At 37.0% G+C, this 19106-nt stretch overlaps 1 pseudogene; it reads left to right on the top strand.

The window, feature by feature from the left end:
* LOC112867853 (small ribosomal subunit protein eS8 pseudogene) overlaps positions 1–4183 on the top strand; it is a 64112-nt pseudogene extending 59929 nt beyond the window's left edge.
* The last annotated feature ends 14923 nt before the right edge of the window (positions 4184–19106 follow it).

Raw genomic sequence — 19106 nt, 5'->3', positions numbered from 1 at the left:
CAAATCTTTCTACCCTAAGACTCATGGTAGATACTGTGTATGATTAGGTAAACAGTGATAATATTTTGGATTTATAGCATTCCTCAGCAAGTAAACAAACCCTGAACCACTTTGACACTTGTTTGCACTTAAAAAATTTAGTAGTTTGAATAATTTATTACTTTATGTAACAGATGACCAACCTGAGAGAAAGAGACACTAAATGGCTTCCCCATGCAAATAGTCGATAGTAGATTTACCATTATTTGTTTTTCCTGACTCTGTTTCAACCTACTACTGTCCATTACCTGCCCTTGGAAAAGAAAAGGATATGGCTACAAATGAAACACTTTGAAGCTGAGTGATGTGTTTTCCTCCCCCAGGCTTTTTGTATGATGCAGGAGGTTAGTAACAGGAAAACTGAAGTTTAGGAGATACAGAAAATAATGGATTTGGTCCGACTGGACTATGAGAGGATTAGAGCTGAGTTAAATTATCATAGCTTTAAATAACGCAAAGTCCAGCTTAAATGGAAAGGTACTCTCAAAACTTCTTGGCGTATTTCCACTTTAATAATCCAACACCATCTGTGAAAACAAAATGAGTATTATAGGTCTCCACTAAATGGATTATATGTTTCTTAGCAGACACCTGTTCAGAGCAGTTAGGTATTAGGTGACTCAGGGATCTAAAACACATCCATATCTATTGATTGAGCCTAGATATCGAATCTAAATGTCGGGAAATACAGTGGCAGTTTTAGAGAAAAAATATCATGGGAAAATATTATATATCCAGTTTAAGCTCTTTGAATTTGAGATTATCAAAGGCATAGTCTTATTCATTTGCACAGAATGGCTAATTTATGAAATGTGTTCACAGTGCAGACACACTGTCAAACATTGGCTACTACTAGGGCAGTGCAGGTGTGTGGTCATATATTATGGGCTATAAGTTGGGGAGTTAGGGAGGCCTGTCCATCCACTGGACTGACAACCTAGGGTTTCACTATAATGTTAGGTGTGTCTGGCCAATCTGGCTGAATGTGGTGGCCCCGGATTTGTCACTAAAATTTGGGTCGGCTTAGTCCAGATTTTCTTTCTTTTATCTTGTGTTCTTCAGGACCTGGTAAAAAAGCTATAATAAAGATAAGTATAGACTTGAATTTTGTTACAATTTAATTTGTGCTGTAGAAATACACTGAACTTTGAAAAGCAAGCATAGTGATTCAAGAAAAAGCAAAAATTAAATAGGAGGGGATACACATTGCAAGTAAATGTAGCCCACACTCCAATAATACTTTAGAATTAAAAGAAATCAGAATCACCCAGGACTCTGATATATAGGAGAATGAATGCTTTTCAAACTTGAGTTTTTGTGCATGTATGCACAAGGGACTAGGAACAGTTCGATATCTTTTGAAAAATAATATGTTTCGTGATAAAACTCAGTCTGAAATAAGAAATAACATAACTCATTATGTTTCTTGAATGTAGGGGCTAAAGTATGCATATTCCAGTGGATATTGCTGTGGAGAAATGCATGAAGATAAATAAAAGCAGGCTTAGACAGATATAGCTATTATTCTGTTCTTCAGGACTGGAGGAAAGGAAACGGGTAAGGTAGGACGGCCCAAAAGAAAAAAAAAAGATAGATAGAAGTTTGTCCTAGAAGTTTCTTTTCCACCTACTTTACTGGGAGTCCTGCTACCCAATACATAGACTTATAAAAAATGGGAAAAATGACTTTAAGCTAACTGATGATGCTCTATAGGAAATGCATCCTCCATTTAGGTAATACATTTGTGACTTGGAGTGCTGTTGTGGAACATATTTGGGGATAGACACATCAGCACACTTAAGCTTAATTAAAAAAAAAAAAAGTAGGAGAAAGTAGAAATTGCTCTTGGTCCTGGAAGATAATTGTTTTTCTTATTAATCAAATCTCATTCATAGGTTAGCAAAGAGAAGAGATAATAGAAGTAAGTCTTTAAAACAGAAGGATGTTTGAAAATGGCTATTTTAAGATTTTTTACTCTAGGACAGTGTGTCCTGACCTTTAGTGCTTATAAGCATTACCAGAAGTAGCAAAAAAAAAGTAAAAAAAGGTAGATTCATAGGCTGCATCAGCAGAAATTCTGATTTGGTGGGTCTAGGGGAGCTCAGGTATTTTAATTCTTAAAAAGCTTCTAGGAGATTCTGAAGCAGATGGTCTTGAGAGAATGTGATGATCCCAGGTCCACAGTGAACAGTATTCCTGTTCAGTTCATCAGGAGCAAGGCTCTTACCTGTGTGTAATACAGCTCCAGAGTCTAAAATTTAAGATAGAGAATTGTAAGTGAAGAACTGGAAAGGAATTGCAAGGAGCTGAATAAAAATATTTGTTTGTATTGTGAGAGCTGATAGGAGGACTTTTTTTTGAATTGAAAAAAAATGACGTACAACAAGGTAAAGCTTATGTTCTTTATTTCTAGCAGATTGGTTTTAAGGGATTGTTTATATTTTGTCTCCCTTAATCATATCATTAGCAGTAACGGTTGGTTAGGGGATTTTAGAGGTTTTTTTTTGTCAATTACAAGTGTTAGAATACACAGAAGTAGATAAAACTCTGAGTAATGTAAACAAACATCCACCCAAACAGGAGGTATTTGAATATGTCATTGTAATAGAATATACAAATGTGAAGATATTTCTGTATCTGCATTTACAAGACATATCTATTTCTACTATAGATTCTCTGAGGAAGATGTTTAATATATTTTTTTTTACTGTTTGCTTATAGTTCATAAAACAAAAGTGTTGCTTCTTAGGAGGTTGAAAACAGTAACTAAATATAAAGTTACCACATAGCTTTCTGGATACTAATCATCAAAGAAGAGTTCTGGAGCTAGTACTCGTCTATGGACTGGAATTTATTGACTTAATTATAACATTGCTAAGTATGAAAAAAAATCAATGCACCAAAAAAAAATACATAGAAAGCACTTGTACTGGGACTTTTTCATTATGGATAAGAAAACAGGACAAGAGTTTTGAAGAATGTTATTATATATACCACTAAAACTGCTTCCAATGGAAATTCAAAGGAATAGAATGGTGTGATCATGATATTAAAAAATGTTAAAGAATAAAGCAGAACATGGCCTAACATAATATGCTGCAGGGGGGGATGTAATGTGTGTTGAAAGACAAACAAAATAAATATAAGAAATTAGGCCAATTAAAGACAAGAAAGACTTATGACAATAACCTTCTGAGTTTCCCCAGAGAGGTTAAGAATGCTCTCTGAAGATGGGATCCCATGAGGCAAATGGGCCCAGATGATTCTAAGGAAGAAGAAAAAGGGAAGCAATGATCATGAAATTACAGGTCTGGGAGGGATTTGAAAGATTAGTCACATGCCGTCTGCAGCAGTCCTTCAAGTTGATGGCCCTACTGCCACAAACATCACATAGAATGGCCTCTATAGTCTCCATTCATGATTCATAGAATACATCTTTAATAGTCTCCCTTGACTCATTTTTTATATCTAGTAACCTGTCCTACCCTATGTTCTGCTCTTAAACTTCTTTTTTTACTAACCTATTTTTACCTCTGTCTTATACTCTGAACTTGACAGTTATATTAAGGCTTTGGCTGTGACCATACTCTGCTCTCCACATTCAACCAGTCATTGTTGGTACTCTCATATCCTGACACATCCTCAGATCTTCACCGCCACCCCTCCGCCCACCCCAGTTTGCTCTTTTTTGCCCTGCGACCAAGACTTACTTAAATCCAACCTCTTAATTGGAAAGCTAAATAAATGAAGTTCTACAGAAGTTATGTAGCTTACGAAAGACATTCGGATAATCAGTAGACATAATCCTGGTCTGTTTACAACCATCCCAGTTTTATTTCTACCTAGAGTTCTCTTTTTAGTACTAGTATCAATGGGTAGATACATACATTTTAACTCAGGTCCTCCTCCTAGTAATTTTTTTCTTCAGCTCACTCAGCAGCAGGTTGTCCAGAAAGGGATGCTGACACAAGTTCCTGTGCTCCACTCATCGTTGCTGTAGCGTGATTCCTTAGACACCCGGCACGCCTTGACCCACAAGGTGTTGCGTGACTTGCTGTACACAGCAGGATCCACAGTCCAGCAGCAGCAACACTGCCTGGAGTTTGTGAGAAAAGCAGAATCCCAGACCTGCTCCACCCACTAGCATCAGAATCCACATGTAATCTTTATACTGATGAGAGGAAGGGAGACTGAAGCTACAGAAGCAAAACTCCTTGTTTTGAATTTTGTTAGCAATTATGTTGGGACAGTCATTTACCCTCTACTCTTTTTACTTTAAAAAATATTTCATTAACATTTTTAATGACTAGTTTTTTTTTAAGAGCAGTTTTAGATTCACAGCAAAATCGAGAGGACAGTACAGAGCTTCTCCACATCACCCTCTGTCCCCACACATGCACAGCTTTCTCTTTTATCAACAACATCCCTCATCAGAGGGGTACGTTTGCTGCAATTGACGAACCTCCACTGACACATCATGATCACCCAAAGTCCATTGTTTTATATTAGGATTCACTCTTGCTGCTGTACATTCCGTGGGTTTGGACAAATGTATAATGACATGTACCCATCATTATAGAATCATTCCGAGCACTTTCGCTTCCCTAAAAATCTTCTGTGCTCTGCATATTCATCCTTCCCTTTTTCCCCATCCCTGACAATCACTAATCTTTTTAATGTCTCCATTTTCAGTATGGCATATAGTTGGAGTCATGCATAGGTAGCTTTTTCATATTGACTTCTTTCACTTAATCACATATGCTTAAGGTTCCTCCATGTCTTTTCATAGCTTTATTGCTCATTTATTTTTAGTGCTGAATAATATTCCATTGTCTGATGTACCACAGATGTTAACCTACTGAAGAATAAGTTGGTTACTTCTAAGTTTTGGCAATTATGAATAAAGCTGATACAAATATCTATGTGCAGGTGTTTGTGTGGATATGAATTTTCAACACCTTTGGGTAAATATCAAGGAGCATGATTGCTGGATCATATAGTAAGAATATGTTCCCTTTGGAAGAAATCACCAAACTGTCTTCCAAAGTAGCTATAGTATTTTGCATTCTCACCAGCAATCAATGAGAGTTCCTGTTATTCCACATAATCACCAGCATTTCATGATGTTGGTGTTCCAAATCCTGACCATTTTCATAGGTAAATAGTGGTATCTCATTATTGTTTTATTTTCATTTTCTTGATGACATATGGAATATCTTTTCATGTGTTTATTTGCTGTATGTATATCTTTAGTATCTTCTTTGGTAAGATGTCTGTCAAGGTCTTTGGCCCATATTTTAATCAGATTGTTTCTTTTCTTAGTGTTGAGTTTGAGTTCTTTGTATATTTTGCACAATAGTCCCTTATCAGCTGTGTTTTTAGTAAATATTTTCTTCTAGTGTGTGGTTTGTTTTCTCATTCTCTCTCTGTTGTCTTATCATAGAACAGAAGCTTTTAATTTTAATGAAGACCAATTTATTATTCTTTCCTTCATGGATTGTGCCTTTGATATTGTATCTAACAAGTCATTGCCATACCCAAGTTCATCTAGATTTTCTCCTATGTTATCTTCTAGGCGTTTCAAAATTTTGCATTTTACATTTACTATCAACATTTTTTAAAGATTTCTTTTATCACTTGCAATACCTAAAAACATGTTGGCCTTTCTTGCTTGTGATAACAAGGGCTGCTTGAGTGAAATTTATGTTCATTCCTTCTCTTATTTAGGAACTTCTTGCTGTGATTCATACCACAGCAGGATCTAAAGGCATTCTGACTCATTTAAGAGAGAAGTTTAGAATGTGTCAAATAGGTTGCATTTTTTAAAGCCCCATGATGCTATAGTGTGTAAACATGCTTTGTATAAACAGTCCACAAAGCCTGGTATTCCTGCTTTGTTCAGCAGTAGCTAGGCTTTTAAAACTGTGGGATACACAATCCTAGAGCCTGAAACTTAAGAAGAAGTTGGTAACTTGGAAGAATTTGCAAGGAACTGAATAAACATGGCACCTACATTATGTGGGCTGACAGAAATTGTCCATTTCAGTGATCTTCTACACCATATCTCACATTTTATAAGGACGATATGGGTTCACATTTAGCCATCATCTTATAAAGTGGAGTTGTCTTACAAATGAGCTGTGTCTTTTTGGGCATTTGAGAAAACATGAAGAGCTGAGAAAGTGTGACGATTCCTGACTCAGGCCATGTTACCTTGATATGCATGTTTTGGATAGAAAGTCATGGCTTCTAATGTCTGCTTGAGGGAACTTGGGTGTCTGGGGTAATAGAAACAAAATGGAAAGCACGGATGTAGTACCTTTGATATTTACATCCAAGGTTTTGAAATTCTGGGCAAACTATCAAAATGCAATTCTATACATAATCCCAAAGAAAGCATAAACAGAGTATTTCCTTTTTATTACCGTTTCCCTTTGTTTTCCCCAAACTATAAATGCTAATATTTTTCTAGCTTCAAAGTTTATAAAATTAAATGTCCTAGATACTCCCAGTATAACTAACCTCTAATGGAATCCTAGAAGCCTAATTTAAATCCTCAGGAATCTATTTTAGGTTCTAGTAATATAAAATATAAAGTTCCCAATAAACTTCAGAGATTGACATTTTGTGTACCGGAGGTATAAGAATCTTTGCCTTTTATGCACAGGTTCAGTTTTCACTTGCTTTAGCTCATCTCTGGAATTTTGGAAAGAATGACTGGTTTCACAAAAAACTCTTCTTGACTTAGAAGGTTTGACTAATGGAGGGGAAACAGCCATGGGCAGGATGAATGGGGGGAAAACTTCCTGAAAACTAGAGAAATGAGAGAAGCCAAGGGAGAAATCATCCTGTATTCTTTGGCCATCACTGCTATATTTGTTCTACTTTTGCAGTTTATAACTGTAGAAATGTCATGAGCATAAATATGAGAAAGTGTCACTCAAAGTGACAACTTCAGCCACATGTGCTTAAGTTATTTCAGCAGGACCATGCACTCAAAATCAACCTTGAGTGAACAAATTAACCAAAAATTTGAACATAAAGGTTTGCCCCTAAAGAGTTTTTGGCCAGCTGCAAATAGGTGATGTGGACCCAAGATCACAGGCATGTCATGAGGGATAACTATAAAGCATGTTTTATCAAGGCGGTGACTACCTGATTCATCCAGAAATAGAGAGACATTTCCAAGCCCACACCTTGATTTTTCACTGCATGTTTATTATTTTCCAAACCCAATTCTTTACTGACACTAAATTCCAATTCTGAAAATACTATGTTACAGTGGCAGTCCTGAAGGTAGGTTCTAGATAAACATAATGCCACACTACTTCTCTGCATTTCTTTTTTTCTTTTCTGTGCTTTATCATCTTAACCTATTGATAGTGTCCAAACTGAGGTCTCAGTTGTACAGCTGGGAGTGTTAGCAGTAGGAAAAAGGGGAAGAGACATTGTCAAGATTTAGAGAAGTACCAAGGATCAATAATAGAATGACAAGATTTTAAGGACAGCAGACGGTAGCAAACTGTCAGCATTTGGTCAATATTTCCACATTCAGGTGTGATAGGGTGATAAAGAGTCCAGAGAGGGACGAACAACCAGGAAATCAACAGGCATGATCGTGATGATGATGATAATACTATGGCACATTTATCTGATGCTGCGAATTTACTGGCTACTTTCACACAGAGGGAATTAACAATGTCTCACAGTTTATCTGCACCTAGGGAAGTGTATTTATGGGGTAGAGTGTCTGGTCTTAATTGTACTAAACTTTTTTCAAATTGACAAATGGTTCTAATGGATTTCTGCAAAAAAAGACAAACAGACAAACAAAAAATCCATAGACTGAAAAATTTGTAATGCAAGAGCAAGCAGAGAAGACAATGGAAGAACTGCCATTTCTACCCCTAGTCACATTATAAAGTAAAATAAGGATCACTAATCACAGCAATATATTTATATCATATTGCTCTCACTGAAGTTTTTGTACATAAAAAATGAAATAATATGAATTTATGTCATTTTATTTCCTCTTTAGGTTTAGAATTAATTCCTTAGAGGGAAGCCTGACAGATAGGGAATGAGATAAAGCATCTCACATTGGGATGGTCCCATGGGATGTGGCAGTCTTGGAGACAGATTTCAGGAATCAGTGTCCTTGGTCCAGCAAGTGGGGTAAGTGGCGGAAGTGGCCAGTGAAGAGCAAGAAGGCAGGACAGATGGCATTTCTCATATGGGGTGAGCCGAGGTGTTAGGCAATGGTCCTCAGCTGTGCATGTTGTGGGTCAGTGCTTCATAGAGGGTCAGCAGTGGATTGTATCAGAAGTTTGGGTTTCTATTTGTTGGGTGAGATGAATTGCTTACTTTGTTTTCCCCTTCCCTAGTCTTTGGAAGGTGGAAGGAAGGTATACTAGATTGACTCATGTTAACCCTTTCAACCAAAAGGTATGTGCAAATCATAACCCCTAGTACCTGCAAATGTGACATGATTTAGAAATAGGGTCTTTAGGGGCGCCTGGGTGGCGCAGTCGGTTAAGCGTCCGACTTCAGCCAGGTCACGATCTCGCGGTCCGTGAGTTCGAGCCCCGCGTCAGGCTCTGGGCTGATGGCTCAGAGCCTGGAGCCTGTTTCCAATTCTGTGTCTCCCTCTCTCTCTGCCCCTCCCCCGTTCATGCTCTGTCTCTCTCTGTCCCAAAAATAAATAAACATTGAAAAAAAAAATTAAAAAAAAAAAAAAGAAATAGGGTCTTTGCAGATGTAATTGAGTTAAGATGAGGTCATACTGGATTAGGGTGAGCCCTAATCAAATGAGTGGTATCCTTAAAGAACAGGAAAATTTAGGCTTTTTTTTCCAGCTTTACTGTGCTATAATTGACATATAACATTTTGTAACTTTAAGGTGTACAAGTGTTGATTTGATACACATATATTTCAAAACTATTTCCACCACAGTGTTAGCTCACACCTCCATCATGTAACATAATTCTCTTTTTTGTGGAGGAGTGGTAAGGACATTTAAGATCTACTTTCTTGGCAACTTTCAAGGACATAATAAAGCATTATTAGCTATAATCACCATGCTGTCATTAAATCCTTAAAACTTATTCATCTTACACCTGGAAGTATGTATCCTATAACCAACATCTCCCCATTTCCCACACCCCCCAGCTCCTAGTAACTGCCATGCTATTCTCGCATTCTGGGAGTTCAGCTTTTTTAGAGTCCACACATAAGTGATATCATACAGCATTTGGTTTCTGTCTGACTTATTTTGCTTAGCATAATGTCATTAAGGTCCACCTATGTTGTCCCAAATGGCAAGATTTCAAGAGGAAAATTTGGAAACAAAAATAGGTGAGGGAGAGAGCCACAGAATGTGGAGACAGAGATTGGAGTGATACATCTATGACCCAAGGAAGGTCAAGGGTTGCCAGAAGAGTACTCCCCAGAAGCTGGGAGAGAGGGGTATAACATTCTCTCTCAGGGCATCCAGAAGTAGCCAGCCCTGCTCACAAACCTAGATTTCAGGTTCTAGCCTCCACAACCATGAGAGAATGAATTTCTGTTGTTTTAGGCCACTTACTTTGCGCTAATTTGTTATGGCAGCCCTAGGAAATTAGTGCAGAACAGTAGAGATTAGCTCTCTATTTTGGGAGGAAGTTAATTGATTTGCCCATTACACATCATTATTAAAAGGCAGAATCAAGGCTAGCTATATGAATGTGGGCACATTACTGGGCTTCAGTTTCATCTGGAAAAATAATGTGAGAACCTAGACGCAATTTAAAGTTTCTTTAAACTTTTTAAAGTCAAAAAAATATATGTGCTTACATGTGCTCCTCTCCACCTTTCTTCCCTCCTTAATAATGAAGCAATTATTATGCACTACTGTGTTTGGTGCAGGAGTTAAAACAACGTCATTAAATTCATACATTCTAGAGCAGTGGTTCTCAATTCCTAGTGCACATCAGAATCAGCTGGAGGACTTAAGAAAGCCAGAATATCGGGTCCTAATCACAGGAGTTTCTATTTCAGTAGGTCTGGGAATTTGCATTTGTAGCGAGTTCCGAGGTGATGCTAATGTTGCTGGTCTGCTAACCACACTTTGAAAAATGCTGCTGTAGTGCATGTTTCCTAAGCATCTTCCCAATTGTGATTTTGACCTAGGACCAGTGATGTTGTTGTATGATAATATAGTTTTACCTGGTAGCAAGACAGGGCTTTAACTGTTGCAGCTGCAGAATGTTGGTAAATTGGGTGGGAGAAGCTGAGGCTGTTAGCTTCTGATGGCTTCTATTATTCTAATAAAATAGGGGGCTGTCAGCTGAGAGTGAGGTGGGCAGGGGGAAGTGTGGGATATTTGAAAGTAGAGCAATAGCTGTGAAACTGTTATCAGGGAGAGGGGGACCCTCAACTAATGAGAAAATGTGGTAAGTTTTCTGGGCTTTTGTGAAGGCTCATGGTTAGTGGTTTAAAGTGAGATGGGTTAGCAATCTGGCTGGTTTGTAGTCAACCATATGAGCCTCTCATGTGTAAACATGAAGTATACAGGGATTGAGCCTCACTAGATTCGGGGTTTTGTCCAGTAATGCAAGGGATTATGGATGTCAATGAGTTGACATTATACACAAGGATATGAAGATAGTGACAATGAGATGCAAGGTCTGAGTAGGCAGTGAAAAGGTTTCCAAGATAATGGATTTTATTCAAGGTTGGGATGAACAATTCTTGGAATTGGGATCTGGGAAATATAGGAGTTGGTGGTTACTTAGATTGAGATTTTGTAGATGGCTGAGTAGTATCAATAAATGAATCATTTAGTACCATTAATAATCTCAGACTGGCTACATGAGTAAGTGTTTGATTTTTTCACTTATCAAGAAGTCCCAGGTAGACAATCCAAGGCTGGTGCAATTATGCATTGTTGCCTTTAGGACTCAGCTTTTGTATGTGCGTGTCTCTCTCTCTCATATAGTAATAGATGCAGTTTGGTTACATATTTATTTTATTTATTTTTAAGATCTTGGGGTCTGTGTTCATGAGAGTGGTTGAACAACACCTATCCCATTTCTTTTAATATCCTTCTAAGGTTTTGATTTAATATTTAATAATATGTTGACCTCATCAAAGAAATTGAAAAGTTTTTTTTTTATTTTTCTTTTGTTTTGTTTTGTTTTGTTTTTTCTTTCCTATTGTCTGGAAGGCTTTATGGGAGATTGGTATAATTTTTTCCTTAAGTGGATGGGAGAATTCACTGGTGAAGCCATTGAAGTTTGCTTTGTGTAAACATCCTTAATTAAAGATTCAAAATTTTAAATAGATAAGAAACCATTCAGATTTTGTATCTGTATCTGTTCTTGTGCTAATTTCAGTAAACTTTTTCTAAAAACATATTTATTTATAAAATTAATTGTCATGAATGTTCATAGAGTATCTTAGTAGAAGTTGTAGTTCCTGGACCAGCAGCCTTTGTATCACCTGGAACATTGTTAGAAATGCCTATTGTCTCCCCCTCCCGTGCTTACTGAAGCAGAAGTTCTAGAGTGGGGACCCAGCAGCCTGTGGTTTAAGAAGTCCACCAGGTGATGGGGCGCCTGGGTGGCGCAGTCGGTTGGGCGTCCGACTTCAGCCAGGTCACGATCTCGCGGTCCGTGAGTTCGAGCCCCGCGTCAGGCTCTGGGCTGATGGCTCGGAGCCTGGAGCCTGTTTCCGATTCTGTGTCTCCCTCTCTCTCTGCCCTTCCCCCGTTCATGCTCTGTCTCTCTCTGTCCCAAAAATAAATAATAAAAAACGTTGAAAAAAAAAATTATAAAAAAAAAAGAAGTTCACCAGGTGATTCGGATGCATGCTGATGCCAGGTGATTCGGATGCATGCCGATGTTTGAGAGCCACTGCTTTAAGTTAAGCTCTAGCAGTGTCCTACAACTTTGGGATGTTGTTTTCTGTTACCAGTATTTTCTAAGTTTCTTCTTTTAATTTTAATTTTTCACTGGGATTTCTTCTCTGACATAAGTGTTATTTTGGTGAGTTTTGCTTAATTTTTAAATATTTGGGTTTTGTTTTGCCTAGGTTTCTAATTCAATTTTACTATGGTCAGAAGATGTGTCCTTTATGACGTTAGCCTTTTGAAATTTGTCTTAACTTGACCTAGTATACATCTGGTTTGGTAACATTTTCACATAAACTAGAAAAGAATGTATATTCTATCATTGTGTATAGTGTTCTATATATGTTAATTAGGTCATTTGTTAAGCATGTCCAAATCCTTTTTTTTTTTTTTTTTTTTTTAAGAGAGAGCAAGCATGAGAGGGGGTGGGGGGTGGGCGGGTAGGGGTAGAGGGAGAGAGAGAATCTCAAGCAAACTCCATGCTGAGCATGGAGCCTGAAGTGGGGCTCCACCCCACAACTCTGGGATCATGACCTGAGCCAAAATCAAGAGTTGGACTTCCAACTGACTGAGCCACCCTGGCTCCATGCATGTTCAAATCTTATATGTGCTTACCATCTGCTTGTTTTATCTTTCTCTGAGGTAGTTATGTTAAAATCTCCCATTATGATTATGGGTATGTCTTTCTGATTTTAATTCTGTTAAATTTACTTACTTTTAAACTATACTATTCAATGCATAAAAATTTAGAATTGTTTTATCTTCCTGGTTGGCTGACAAATTTTATCATTGAAATGGCCCTCTTTATCTTGAAGCATTCATTTGCCTTACTTTCTACTTCACCTGATGTTAATGTAGCAAAGGCAGTTTCATTGTACAGTGTTTGAGTGGTTTATCTTTTATAAATTCGGTTTCTTTTACATTCAATGTGTCATTATAATTAAAGTGTGTCTCTTGAAAGCAGAATGTAATTAGGTTTTGGTTTTTTTCAGGTTTGAAAATTGTGTCTTTTAATTGAAGCATTTATTTCATGTTCATAAATCTATGATTTTATATTTGTTTTCTGTTAACTCCACCTGCCCTATGTAACTTTCTTTCCCCCCTTTTGTCTATTATGGATTGCTTGGTTTTTTTTTTTCTAATTCTATTCCTTCTGTTTTATTAGCTTATTAGTTTTGCATTTTTTAAAACTCTACTTTTGGTGGTTAACCTATTGCAGCATGAATTCTTGACTTACTAGAATCTTCCTTATATTGACACTCAAGCAATTTCAGAAAATGCAAGGACTTTAAGTACTATAATTCCACTTACCCATTCAAAAATATTTGCATTATTCTTGTAATTTAATTCTACCCACATTTTATGCTCTATAAAGCATTCATATTTTATATAGTATTTATTTAGATATGCTGTATATTTTTTTAAATTTTTAAAAATCTTTTTTATTTTTGAGAGAGAGAGTATGAGCAGGGGAGTAGCAGAGAGAGAGGGAGACACAGAATCTGAAGCAGGCTCCAGGCTCTGAGCTGTCAGCACAGAGCCCAACCTGGGGCTTGAACTCACAAACTGCAAGATCATTACCTGAGTCAAAGTCACATACTCAACTGACTGAGCCACCTGGGCACCCCTAGAAATACTGTATATTAACTCTTTCTATTAATATCTATCTATCTATCTATCTATCTATCTATCTATGCCTTTCATAAGCATCCCCCTTAGTGTTTTCCACAGAGCAGTTCTGCGGGGGACAACTTCTACAATTTTTCTTTATATACAAATTTTAAAGATTTAAAAGATCAGTTTTTTTAGAGATAGTTTTGCTGGATATAAGTTTCTTGGTTGGCAATTAATATCTTCAATCATTTGAGATACGTTATACATTTCTCTTTTGGCTTCCATTGTTTCTTTCTTTTTTTGAGATCTAATTGACACATGATGCTATATTAGTTTCAAGCGTGCAACATAATGATTTGGTTTTGTATATATTGCAAAATGACCACCACAATAAGTCTACTTAACATATATTGCCACATAGGGTTATACATGTTTTCTTTCTTGGGATGAGAACTTTTAAGATCTACTCTTAGCAACTTTCAAATATACAACACAGTATTATTAACTATAGTCACTATGCTGTACATTACATCATAGGATTTATTTATTTTATGTTTAGAAGTTTGTACTTTCTAACTACCTTCACTCATTTCATCCCTCGTCCCATCCCTTCCTTTGGTGACCACCAATCTGTTCTCTGTATCTATGTTTGCTTTTGTTTTTGCTTTTAGTTTCCACATGTAATTGAGATCATGTGGTATTTGTCTTTCTCTGACTTATTTCACTTAGCATTATGCCCTCAAGGTCCATCCATGTTTTTGCAGTTGGCGAGATTTCATTTTTTATGCCTGAACAATATCCCATTGTGTGTGTGTGTGTGTGTGTGTGTGTGTGTGTGTACATATACATTCATATACACATACACCACAATTCCTTTATACATTCATTGATCAATGGACATTTACATTGTTTCCATATCTTGGCTATTGTAAATAATGCTGTAGTGTATGTGGTTGTGCATGTATATTGTTCTGAGTTCTTGTTTTTGTTTCCTTTGGATAAATACCAGAAGTGGAATTGCTAGATCATATGGCAGTTTAATTTTTAACTTTCTGAGGAACCTCCATTCTGTTTTTTTTAAGGTTATTTATATATTTTGAGAGAGAGCACAAGCAAGGGAGAAGCAGAGAGAGGGAGAGAGAGAGAATCCCAAGCAGGCTCCACACTGTCAGTGTAGAGCCCAAGGTGGGGCTCAATCTCATGAACCATGAGATCATGACCTGACCCAAAATCCAGAGTCAGATGCTTAACCGACTGAGCCAGGTGCTCCCTTCCATACTGTTTTTTATAGTGGCTTCACCAACTTACATTCCTACCAACAGTACACAAGGGTTCCCTTTTTTCCACATTTTCATGAACACTTATTTTTTTGGTCTTTTTGATAATAGCCATTTTAACAGTTGTGAGATGATGTTTCATTCTGGTTTTGATTTGCATCTCCCTGATGATTAGTGATGTTGAGCACTTTTCACATACCTGTTAGCCATTTGTTTGTCTTCCTTCGGAAAATGTCTCCCTGTCTTTTAATCAGATTGTGTTTTTCTCTTGTTTCTTGAGAGAAATTAGCTTTCATTCTTTTTGTTGCTTCTTTGAAGGTGGTATGTTTAATTTCACTGATTTTAAGATTTTTCTTTTTGCACTTGGTTTTGGGTAATTTTTTTATGAGTGTCTCAATGTGGTTTTCTATTTATCATACTTGAGAATATAGTATTTCTTACACTGGTGGCTTCTATTTTTCCAGAGATATTGACTCCTCAATTTTTTTCTTCCAGTCTTTTTTCCCCCCATCTTATCCTGAAAGACTTAGTCATTTTCTATGCTTCACTCCATCACTCTCAGTATATTGGCTTTGAGCCTTAGATCCTTATACTTCCCAACTTATGGCTTCTAGTTGGTGGCTGTACCTCTAGGCCACATGTCTGTTGTAAGAAAGAAGAAAGCTCAAGTGAAAGCAGCAGTACATTTATTTATATTTCATGTGACTACCGTGTAGGATCCTGAAGAAAAGTGTTTAGCTTTTGCCTTTTATACTGTAGATTCAGGCTAGAGAGGGTTGGAAATAATCCTGGTTAGCTAACCATCAGTGTCTGCTACAGCAGTTATTGGTGATAACAATATCTAGGTTTTGATGATGAAAGTGGATGACAGAGGTGAGATAGCAGATAAGGTCACTGAAGGTAAGAAAGTCAAGGACCTAAAAGGCTAGGGTCTAAATTGGACATTGTAGATGGATATTGAAATCATTAAGAATCAGTAGTAGGGAAAAAAAAACAACAACACAGTGATTTGGAGTCAATTCCTTCAATACTTATGATGGTAGATGACCTGAAAAAGAAGAGTAAGGGATGACATTAGAGAAATAAGGCACCTACCATATATTTCTACTTGAAGACACTGCTTCTCATGCAGCTCTCCTCAGTGGAGACCCCCTCACCCCCCAATCCAAATGGTGTTGAAACAGCATAGATTCACTTTTTCTTTTTAACTGCATCTTGTGTCTCCTTCTTACCCTAGAAGTCATTACCTTTAAATCCATCAACTAAACCACATTCTATCTCACCCTGTTGGAGACACCTGGAGAACTCCTAAGTCACTCTTCCTCATTTTATCAAGGCCTAAATTTCAGGCACAAGGGCACTGTCTCCAACATTGCTTTCTCATCTTTCATAATGATATCAATATCTATATAGATAATCCTTCAAATATACTGGCTCAATTCCTCAATTCCAAAATCTTCTTTCCCCTAATGATCTTATCCCACAGTTTGCCTCCATCCTCTGCTATACTCTTTATGACTAGAACGGAGATATCCTCATCACCAACAATGTAAACTTCCATAATCTCAATTCCTAGTGTTCTGTTTTCTGGCCACAACATTCTATCATTCTAATTTACTTCCACAATTACTTAAACTGTAAAAATTACTCTGCTCCAGCTCAATCTGCCACCATCTTACTGTCCCTTACTTTCCTCAAGTTCTCATTTTTCTCATCCAGTATGAATTCAGTTGTCATTCTCTATAATAAACAATTCCCTTATTTTTCTGTGCCTTTGTGGTGCTTACCAGGCATCATCCTCTGCTCTCTGCTTGGTCAGCATGTGTCCAGGTGAATGCAGCTGGGAAAAATACAAAACCATGTTGACTGCTCTCACTTTAAATTCATGACTTCAGAGCCCCATGTATATTTAGAGCTGCCCACAATCTTAAAACATTTCTCTAAACCATTCATTGCTTACTATGCTAGATTTCTATTTCCTATCTTTCTCTGCTCAAATTTGTAGATAGTACTTCCTCTCCCACCTCACTTTTAGCTGATGACCTTGCTTTCTATTTCACTGAGAAAATAGAAGCCATTAGAAGAGAGTCTCTACTCGTAGAACCACATTTACCAATATGGGCCTGTGCACATTACTCCTTTTCTCCTGTTAACTATGAAAGGATTGTCAGTGCACCTATCAGAGGCTGACATTTCTACCTGAGCACTAGACCTCCCCCCGCCTTGCTCAAGGACTTTATTACAAGTTTTCCCTCTTTATTTATGAGCATTACATTCAGCATAAAATATGCCAAACTTAAAAAAAAAGAAAAAAAAAGAAAATTTCTTGACATCACATCCCTTCTGTCAGTGAACTTTTACTGCACAACAAATTACCGAAGATGTAGTGACTTAAAACCACATTCTCCATTGAACTTCCCCCACTCCAGATTTGCCTACCACTCCGTAGATGCATCTTTTGCTACAATCATCAATGACCTCCATGAAAGTAAATCTCTTGATAGATTTTGAGTCCTTTTCTTATTTAACCCTTCACAGTTGATTACACTTTCATTTTTGAACTGTCTTCATTTAATAGACAGGAGATCACATTCTACAGATTTTCTTCCTATCACTGAACACTCCTAAATTTTCTTTTGATGGGGACTCTTCCTCAATTTCCAGTTATGGCAGTGACCCAGGATTCAGCTCTTGGACATTTTTCCTATGAACACTATTTTTGTGATATTGTTCAGTTCGATTGCTTAATCTATATTCTGTAGACTCCCACGTTTATATTTCTGGACTGGGTTTTTGCCCAAATTCTAGAATCTTTTTCAAAGTGTTTACTTTCATATGTCTGACAGGCACTACAAATGTAACATGTATAAAACAAAATTTCTGATTTTCTTCCAAACCTACTCCTCCAGAGTAATCCCCTTCTGTTAGCTAATCCTATTGGACCTCCTTTCACAAATACTCAGAATCCAACCTTTTATTAACAACTAAATTCATGCCGCCATCATCTGTTTCCTAGATTATTACAGTATTCTCCCAGTGGGTTTCTGCACTTACCCTCTTTTGGTTTATTCCCAACAAATCAGAGTCGTGCTTTTAAAAACTAAGTTATATCTCACTAACAATCTAGTCAAAACCCAACAAATATTTGTGAAGTGAATGAATGAATAGCAGGAAGGTTGAGTGGATTTCTAAATTTATTGGACATTTGGATTGGCACTTGTTAGAATTGCAAATCCATATCCATGCCTAATTACAAAAAAATTTTTGCAAAAGTTTTTTGGTGTTATTAACTCTTTTTAAAAAAATTTTTAAATGTTTATTTATTTTTGAGAGAAAAGGAGACAGAGAGTGAGCTGGGGAGGGGCAGAAAGAGGGAGACACAGCATCCGAAGCAGGCTCCAGGCTCTGAGCTGTCATCACAGAGCTCAACGTGGGGCTCAAACTCACAGACTGTGAGATCATGCCCAATGAGGTGCTTGAACTCACAGACCATGAGATCATGACCTGAGCTGAAGTTGGATGCTCAGCCAACTGAGCCACCCAGATGCCCCTAGTCTTATTAACTCTTTATCTTTAACAAACATTACAAGTATATTTCCCAAAGTATGGTTTGTCTATTGACTTTTTAATGATTTTTAAAAAAAATGTGTAGTGTTAAAAATATATTAATCAAATATGTCTATCTTTTTTTTTTTTTTGCTTCAGAGTTTCTAATCTTGATTTTAAAGTGCCATCCAACTCCTAGATTATGAATACAAATTTTCTCCTATTTTAGGTTTTGTGTTATTTTTTATTTCATTTGGAATTTTTCTTATATATGGTGTAAGGTAAGGAAAAGTGTAAAGATAGCCAACTGTGGGACACCTGGGTGTCTCAGTTGGTTAAGCATCCAGCTTTGGCTCAGGTCATGATTTCATGGTTCATGAGTTTGAGCCCAGCATTGGGCTTCACTGGAAGTGTGGAACCTGTTTGGAATTCTCTCTCCCCTGTCTCTCTGCCCCTCCCCAACTTGCGCGCGCTCTCTCTCTCTCTCTCTCTTTCTCAAAATAAATAAATAAACTTAAAAAAATAAAGATAGCCAACTGTGCCATCACCATTTATTATATAAATTTTTTTTTCACATCTAAGTTTTCATGTTCATTTCTGATTGTATTGGCTTTGTTTTTAACTGGTATGGCAAGTTACTCTTCAGTAGTCTTAGAGTTGATTTTTTTGTTTGTTTCTTTTAAAATTTATTCTTTATAGGGGCGCCAGGGTGGCTCAGTCAGTTAAGTGTCCAACTTCAGCTC

The sequence above is a fragment of the Puma concolor genome, chromosome B4, assembly GCF_028749965.1.
Source record: "Puma concolor isolate L17-30 chromosome B4, mPumCon1.1.hap2, whole genome shotgun sequence".
Classification (NCBI taxonomy): domain Eukaryota; kingdom Metazoa; phylum Chordata; class Mammalia; order Carnivora; family Felidae; genus Puma; species Puma concolor.
This window is presented reverse-complemented; position numbering and strand designations above follow the sequence as displayed.